The following is a 9002-nucleotide window of genomic DNA, read 5'->3' as shown; positions in this document are numbered from 1 at the left end:
TTGCCAAGAGCTTAGAGTTTGGTCTCCAATCGAGTGTAGGCGCTATATAAGTATCCATATCAATCAATCAATCAATCTATCTATCTATCCTCACAAATCATGAGAATAGTGACCAGCACAGCAAGTGCATGTATGAATGTCACAGTAACATGTCGAAAACTCATGCACTGTACTGAGCCGCGATGACTCGGGAGTGACGCGGCATTCACAAGTGACTCAGTCGTGACAGCTTGAAAATGTCTTTCCCGGGGTTCAAACTTATCATCGGCAGCTTCTGAAGTTAGTGTGAACTGTTTCACTGAGTATACATAATAAAAGTTTCAATTTCAGTCTCTCCGTCAACTGAAGCCGAAGGCGTCACTGCTTTCGGAAAAATCCATATACGCTACGCCACATCTGCTAGGCAGACTGATGTCCGAGGGTGACCAGCAGCATAACCCAAACGCGCTTAGAGTGCATGCTTGTATATTTGTGTACCTATTAGAGTGGGTTTCGTCCACAGAATTTTGTCAGATGACAACACTGTCGTTGCCATGGGTTCTTTTTCACCGGCTGCGCCAAGTCACGTCAGATTAGCATCGACACGAACTGAGCTTAGTGGGGAAAGCACATACTTAATCTATATTTTAAATTTAGCCGTCAAACTCTGGCAGCAACATTATTGAGAAGGAGGGGAAGAAGAAGGCTGTTAACAGAACTGACATGATTCCCACATGACTGGTCGGAGGACAAACTGGAAGAACCACCCCCAAAGAATGACCGTAAAAAAAAAACAACCAACATCGTTTCAGGTGAAGGACATTACGCTGTTTCCGGCATCTTGAGAAAGCGAACAGGATCTTGGTTGCTCAACAAGCCAGCACGGGGAGAAGAAACAAGATGTACTTATCCTTGTGCTCTTTCATCACTGTGTGGGTTAGTTCTCAAGAAATGAAATCATGACTCAGAGACTCGCGTGTCCCAATGGGTGAGCGCCACGTTGTCAAAATTTCATAGGCAGACCGCGCGAAAACGGACAGCGCGGGCTTTGGGGTTTGGGGGGAGGGGGTTGGGGGGGTGAAGGGTGGGGGCGGAGTGGGTATACTACGGGAATTCCCGATTTGTTGTCCTCTCCTCTTCTTTCAGTTTGCTTTCTGCGTCATTCACCTCGAACATCACTGTCGAATGAGCACGTACATGGCAAACGTAGTGGTAATGAACACAGCCAACAGCATGTTGAATTAGTGCTTGGGAAGAAGGCAAATCAAGCGGTGGCCAAAACCCAGAGGCAGCTGTAGTGTCAGTTCATTCGCAGGCTGACCGTGACAGCGGCCTTTACAGCCAAGCGAGATAAGGTTTCAGTTGCCGCACTCTTCCGTCAGTCTTCGTGTCAGCGACGGACAGAAAGCATTCAGCGGTTACAAGCGTTATCTCAGTCAGGAAAACAACTGTGTGTGCGAACTCGAACAAAAAGAACAAAATCATCGAGTTGTTACGGTTGTCACACTGTGCAAGGACTCTGTCTCGTTCCAATAAACCACGAACAAAGTGTAATCAGGCCTGTGATGAAAGCGATCATTCGTCTTTGAGGTAAATTTTTTTTTTTGAAAATTCTCTGTGGCGTGTGACAAGCGTTCGTAAGCCTTGTACTGACGTACGACACAGTATACTAACTGAGCACTGAGTGTCAGTGGACAATATGAGCGGCGGGAATTTTCAGTTGGAAAGCGAGGGGTTCGTGTGCGTGAAGCTGATATTCAACGACCCAGAGAATGGCATTATGTCTGACTTCGACGAAGACTTCTGTCCTATCACCAGTGTAGGTCAGCTGAAGGAAGAGATGTATAAGAAGGTCAGTGTACCGGTAGTGTGTGTGTGTGCGTGCGTGCGTGCGTGCGTGCGTGTGTGTGTGTGTGTGTGTGTGTGTGTGTGTGTGTGTGTGTCGTGTGTGTGTGTGTGTGTGTGTGTGTGTGTGTGTGCATGTGTTGTTGTTGTTGTTATGTATGTTTATGCTTTTATTTTGTATAGTGTAGTGTAGACACTGTACAGGGCGGGAACCGGATGTTAAAAGGCACAACAGTGGGCTGCTCTGTTGTCCTCGGAAATCATTATCCCTCTCTCTGGCTGCGGTACATGGTTATTTTTAGAAACCGGAAGCCCGCCAAGTCCGCAATAGGTGACGTCATGCTTTGGAACTGGCATGACATTGCGCGAGGGGAAGACTGGAAACGAGAAAGGCGCGTTCCTAATTGACCATAAGTTCCATTGATTTTGTTTCGCTTGCGATGGTAGCATGTCCATGTTAGGTGACATCTACTGACTGCGGTAGTGGCAAGATATTTTATCCCAGTTTTATTTGCTGTTGTCCCTTTTATTTACTCAGTGAGTCATCATGTGTGTGTGTGTGTAGTGTGTGTGTGTGTGTGTGTGTGTGTGGAGGGGGGCGAGGGGTGTGTGTGTGCGTGTGCGCGCGCGTGTGTACAAAAACTGTTGATATGGCTATGAGAGCGAGAGCAAGTCAACGACAGATTTAATCATTTAGTTATGGCAGCAGAGAATCAGAGGACGGTCACACACTGACAGACACACGCACGCGCGCGCGCGCGCGCTCACACACACACACACACACACACACACACACACACACACACACACACACAGATTCACTGAGACAGCACTGTGCATCCATTTCATGTTCTCAGATCACTGAACTGTGCACTGATAACTTCCATTGGTCTATTTTAGTCTTTTGAACCAAGGTCATAGCAGAGATGGCGCTCTTCCCCAAAACTATTCTGATGCAACACGATGTTATATATAGCTACATGTCGCCTTTTCCACTGATAAATATCTCCAACATTTCTGATGCAAGTCTGGGCAGAACATTTATGGAAATACAGATGTTCATGGGAGAGAGGGTCGAAGGTGCGAAGGGGGCGGGGTGGTGGTGGTGGGACGTTCGGGAAAATCCCCTGTCGATCGGGCCACTCCTTGTTGTGTTGCACACATGTAGGTTAATATATGCAAGCTCGGTCGGCAAGACACGCGCTTAAATCACTGAGGCGCGCGCGCGCGCGCGCGTGTGTGTAAAAGAAATGATTGAAGTTTAGCTGAATGAGACATCAGCCCCGAATAAACAACTTGTCATGTCAACAGGTCGTATATAGTAATCTCAACCTGTAACGAAGTATAGTTTCAGTTGCGGCCGAAATTATTATTTCCGAAGTGAATATTTCACACACACACACCCACACGTCCCTTCCTCCCTCCTCCACACCTCTCCCTCTCCCCCACCCCCCGCCTACCCCCCATCGAAAGTATGGCGCACAAACGAAAGGTCAGTGTTATTTTAAACACCAGTGTGCTTTAGTTTGCAAGCACAGAGCTAGTCGTATCGCTTTTTGCAACTCGCGACACAGTGAAGCTCGAAGCTCAGTTTACTTGACTGCTGTTCCCTTTCCCACGATAGGGTCACGTGCTGGTGAGGGTGGCAGTACAGCGGGGAAGAGGAGTGTGGTGAGCATCATGGATGGTCAACAGCAGCTGCTAACAACAGGCTCTTCTTGCAAGAGATACGCGTAAACAAATGTGTTTCACGCGGCACCGACTAGCGCACGGCTTAAAACTGTCTCAATTTTTTTTTCAAATGTTCGCATTCAGGCAGTTCAGGTTGGAAAAAACAACAACAACAACAAACAAGCAAAACAAACACAAAAAATAAACAAAAAACAAAACCGTCGAGTGGCTGTGTTGAAGTGTGATGAAAAACAAAAGATCGATAGGACTGCAAGTTGAATGGTTACTATTCACATCAACTGATGCATGTCAGTAGTCCTTGCCAGGTACAATTATATTTGTTTTTTGTTGTTGCTGTTGGTTTTTGCTTTTGTCTGCCTCTTTTCTCAAACAAACCAATTGCTGTAAGTTATAATGGAGAAAAAGAAAGAAATTCAGGCATCAGTTCAGTACGAGCGCGCGCGCGTATGCCACTGATGGACTGGTTTGACTGCCTGCACAGTAAGCAGGATGTAAGAAAAAAACCACCACCTCAGTGCTTGTCGTCAAACTCGGACATTTACAGATGAAGGGAATTTTTTTTTCAGCTTTGGAAATACTGACAAAATCTTTAATTTGATGTATGAAAACAAATGAACAAAAGAAAACAAAACAATATCTGAATTTGATTGTACGTCTTCCATACGTTTTTGTCATTTCAAAGCCTAAAACTTTCACTCCCTCGGCCATGAACTCACTGCTGACTATTTAATTTCTTTTCCTTTGAAGTTATTTTATTCAGGATCAAGATTTGAATTTGATTGTACGTGTTCCATATATATATATATATATATATATATATATATATATTACTTTTCCAAGACTGAAAACGTTCTCTCCGTGAAGCCACTGCTGATTCTTTAGTTTCTTCAGTTTCCTTTGAAGTTATTTTATTTATCCTGGTGGTTTGTTGGTTTCGGCCTTCAAACCCATCATAATCTTAAATGAAGACTTTTGCGCCAGGGCCTCTCATTCTATTCTCTCTCCCTCCGGATTGTTGATACAGTATCTGAACAAGTTGTGTCAGTGGCCAGCGGAATTGACTGGTCACTCAGCCACGACACGATCGTTTTTGATATGGAGATAAAGGTTTGTGTGGAGCTGGTCCACTCAGTAGACACTGTCACGTCATGGTTCACGTTTATCCGGTGGACATGGGATTTGTGTGTGTGTGCCTCTGTGTGTGTGTGTGTGTGTGTGTGTGTGTGTGTGTGTGTGTGTGTGTCGGAGAGAGAGAGAGAGAGGGCATGCAATGCCCCACTGAGGATTTCCTGCTGTTTCCGGCGGAATCTGCTCTTGGCCAAACCATGTTTTTTTTTTTTTTTTTTTTTTTAATTTTCTTAGTTGGTCTTGCACTTCAGACTGTGCACTTTGTGCTGATCTTGTGGTGCTACCATTCAGCTGCTAGTCTTCACCGTCGGATTTGGACTGACTCACATAGAAAAGGGTGTACACAGGATCTCTTCTGTCATCTTTGCTTGTGACCATGCCAGTGGGTCAAGCACGTCAGTATAGGTTAAACGACACATGCAAAAACCAGTTGTTTCCAGAGTGGTAATTCATCGTGAACGCGGAAGTTTTCCGGCAGCGGATCTGAACACTTAATTAATTCCGAGGTTACCGTGTCCTCTCTCTCTCTCTCACACACGCACGCACACACACACGGCTTGTGCATGCACATAGCATACCATATCAGCTCGAAAGATTGGTAAAAGCTACTGAGCCAGTGACATATACTTTGGAAATATCGGCACAATATTGCCATGCCCGTTTTGAAATGCGCGCAGTATTCATATTATAAATCTTAATTAATTAATTTTATAACCAGGCACTTAACTGCCAAAGGATGTTGAAAGCGGCACTTAGGTCCATAGTTACGTCATTGATGATATCATCAAAAGAAGGAAAATATCCCCGGAAGGCTGAAAATTCACTCATTTGATCCAGTGGTATATCTCCAGAGCATTTTCTCAGTTTTGGGCGGATTGTTCTGGATACTGGTTTCTGACTTGAAACACCTCTTTCGACTGTTTCTGCCCTGAGAGTCACGGTGTTTTAAGACGATTACAAGACGAACAGCTTTTGGACAGTTGTTTTTTCTTAGGCTGGAATTGGAAGAACTGATGACGGGCGCCATAGCCGAATGGTTAAAGCGTTGGACTTTCGATCTGAGGGTCCCGGGTTTGAATCACGATGACGGCGCCTGGTGGGGTAAAGGGTGGAGATTTTTACGATCTCCCAGGTCAACATTATGTGCAGACCTGCCAGTGCCTGAACCCCCTTCGTGTGTATACGGAAGCATAAGATCAAATACGCACGTTAAAGATCCTGTAATCCATATCAGCGTTCGGTGGGTTATGGAAACAAGAACATACCCAGCATGCACACCCCCGAAAGCGGAGTATGGCTGCCTACATGGCGGGGTAAAAACGGTCATACACGTAAAAAGCCCACTCGCGTATATACGAGTGAACGTGGGAGTTGAAGCCCACGAACGCAGAAGAAGAAGAAGGAAGAACTGATTGTTGTGATATGGAGGGAAACAAGTCAGCTTGCAAATGATCCTTTTGGGGTCAGAGTCAAGATGACAGTAAACAGAGGTGGAGGTCAGACATGAATAGCTAATCAACTTCAAAACATAATTCACAGAGAGAGAGAGAGAGAGAGAGAGAGAGACATAACATACATTCACATATACATTCATTCATACATATTTACCTTATGTTTCAGCTGAATGTACCACCAGAGGAACAGGTGTGGACGTACAACGGGAAGGAGTTAAAAGACGACCAGACCTTGGATGACGTGGAAGTTGAACCCGATGACATCATTGAAATCACCAGAAAACCGGCATGTGGTTGATGTCATGGCCACATCTGACATCTGTGCTACACTGCCATCAGTGGCTAGCCAGAAGCAATACACACCATTCACTTTTTTTCCTTCTGTTCATTTTTCTTTGTGTCATTAGTGCTCTACGCTTGCAGTATTTGATTTCGGAGATGGTTTCATTTGGAAACGCTTAAGACGAGACTGTTTTCCTCCTCATCTGTGCATTGTGCAAACTTGGTTTTGTTGTTGTTGTTGTTGTTGTTTGTTTTGTTGTTTTTATTACACCAGTGTGATATTAATAATTTGGGGTACAAATGTGCCCATTGTATTAATTTGTACACAAAATTTTCAGGATTATAAATGAGATTATTGCTTTATCATACAAACACACATATTTTCTATAAAAAAATTTTTTTCCTGGGGTTAAAATTAACAAATGTTGTCTAAAATTAATTTGAATAGATATGAACTGAAAGACACATTACAGCTTTGCATTAGTGCTTCAAAGTCCTTTGCAAAGTCATAATGGTCTGTTTGATTAAACATCTAACCCATAGAATTATATCCAAGTATTACGACTTCAAACGCCACCAACATGTACCTCCAGACCTTCAGTAAATAGCCCTGAACCGTTTGTAAATATTTCCAAACATTCAGTCATTAGCCTGAAAGGTGTGGTTGAATATTTCAAACATTAAATTTAAATGGCATACAAGCTGTAACTAAATATCTTCTGTCCCTTACAAAAACCATACAACAGCATTTGATAACTAAAAAAGAAGCAAACATAATGAAAACACACACATACACAGACTTTTGAGTTAAGGCCAGTTGAAAATGTGTAAACTGTCACTAGTAATTGCTGTCAGAAAATTTACTTGAGCTTTCAGTTATTGCAAGCAGAGTATTTGTAAATATTTTCTGATTTTGTTAAAGCATTTGATTAAAAACAAAAAAAAAGAAGAAGGTCCTTTGTAAATGCCATCAAAGCATTTATAATCCAAATTTCTCCAGACAATCAATAAATGTCTGTAAGATTTATAAAAGAAAGGAATTATTTTTGATTATAGTATTTAAACAAAAAATGTATGTGCAGTTGTAGCAACATCATGAAATTTTGTTATATGACACACTGGAAAAACCTGAATAGATTGACTCCATTCTTGAAGGTGAATACGACTCTCACAGGTATCATTCTGCACCACCTCTCTCTGTGTGTGTGTGTGTGTGTGTGTGTGTGTGTGTGTGTGTGAAGTGACAGCAAAGACAAGTGTCAAGCGCACTTTCAAATTAAAAAAAAAAAAAAAAGGAATCTCTTAATTAAAAGTTGTCATTGTTTCCATCATACAGTCATGAGAAAGTCATATTGGTGATATATATATATATATATATATATATATATATATATATAGATAGATAGATAGATAGACAGATAAATAAACACACACAACAAAGAAACAACTAATCACCTAGCCAGAAAACATAACACCACACACACACACACACACATTTACCTACACAGCACTTTAACCCTAGATAATGTTTACAATGATAAAGTTGAGGCAAGGTTTCTTGTTCTCGAATACTGTTTCTTAATGTACACATTAGATTGCTATGTTTTCAAAGCTAAACCTGTTTAACAAGTTATAATGATGAATTTATAATGGTATATCATTTCAAACTGAGTCTCTGAAATTACACTTTTTTCTTTATTACGTGGTAAATCAAAACATGCCTTTGTCTTGCTTATATGTGTGTTGAACTCGTCTGTGGTCTGACTAGAAGAGATTGTGTGGTGTGAGTGACAAGCCTATGGATGTACAATTCATCACCAGTCGCATGAATAAAGATGTATGTGTTGTACTGTACTGTATTGTACTTTTATGATAAGAATGTGTCAAGAAATGTAACCAAATGATTATCTGCCCTTGTCAAAACTTTAAGCATCCCTGTTTTCCTTCCCTACTTTCAGCACGTTCGCCCACAAGATGACCTTTGTGGTAAATCATTCCACACAATTTATTACCAAAGAATACGAACACAAAAAAAGATGAGAGGACAAATTCATGCATCTATACCCAGCATTCATCAGCCTTGGTCACTTTTTTGGTTACTAAATAACAGAAGAGTTATCATTTAAAAAAAACAACAACAACCCCCCAAAAAAAAACAACAACAAACAAACAAAAAACAAAAAAACAAAAACAAAAAAAAAACCCACACAAAAATACAAAACAAAGAACCCACTGAAGGAAGACAGTTTTTTTGTTTCTTAAACTATAAATTTCCAGTGATATTGATCCAGGAATTGATCTGGCGATTAACGTAATAAACAATTAGTTCCGAACTATTCCGTGTACAAATGTTTAGTTAAGATCAAGCAACAAACGATAAAGAAGGGGAGGAGCACATAACGAAATGAGAAGAGTGAGGGGAATGTCACCAACACAGCATGGGAAATGGGGCAGCCGCCCCCCGCCTCACCCACAGCCCCCCCTTTCTAACTCCCCCCCTCCAAAAAAAAACACCTCAGCTGTTGAAAAGCAACTTTGGTCAGGCCAAATGAACTGCCTTACTACACACATATGGATACGGAATGGTAGCCTAGTGGTGAAGCATTCACCAAGCAAGTGAGA

The 9002-nt window shown here is 42.1% G+C and overlaps 1 long non-coding RNA gene across 1 annotated transcript; it reads left to right on the top strand.

Annotated features, from left to right (window-relative positions):
• The first annotated feature begins 1108 nt into the window (after nucleotides 1–1108).
• On the top strand, nucleotides 1109–8229 carry LOC143282709 (uncharacterized). The gene is made up of 2 exons (XR_013055294.1): nucleotides 1109–1831; nucleotides 6265–8229. It is a non-coding gene; the product is annotated as an uncharacterized LOC143282709 (long non-coding RNA).
• The last annotated feature ends 773 nt before the right edge of the window (nucleotides 8230–9002 follow it).

This window comes from Babylonia areolata, chromosome 6 (genome assembly GCF_041734735.1).
Source record: "Babylonia areolata isolate BAREFJ2019XMU chromosome 6, ASM4173473v1, whole genome shotgun sequence".
Taxonomy (NCBI): domain Eukaryota; kingdom Metazoa; phylum Mollusca; class Gastropoda; order Neogastropoda; family Buccinidae; genus Babylonia; species Babylonia areolata.
Note: the sequence above shows the minus strand (reverse complement) of the source record. Positions and strands in the feature narration are given on the sequence as shown.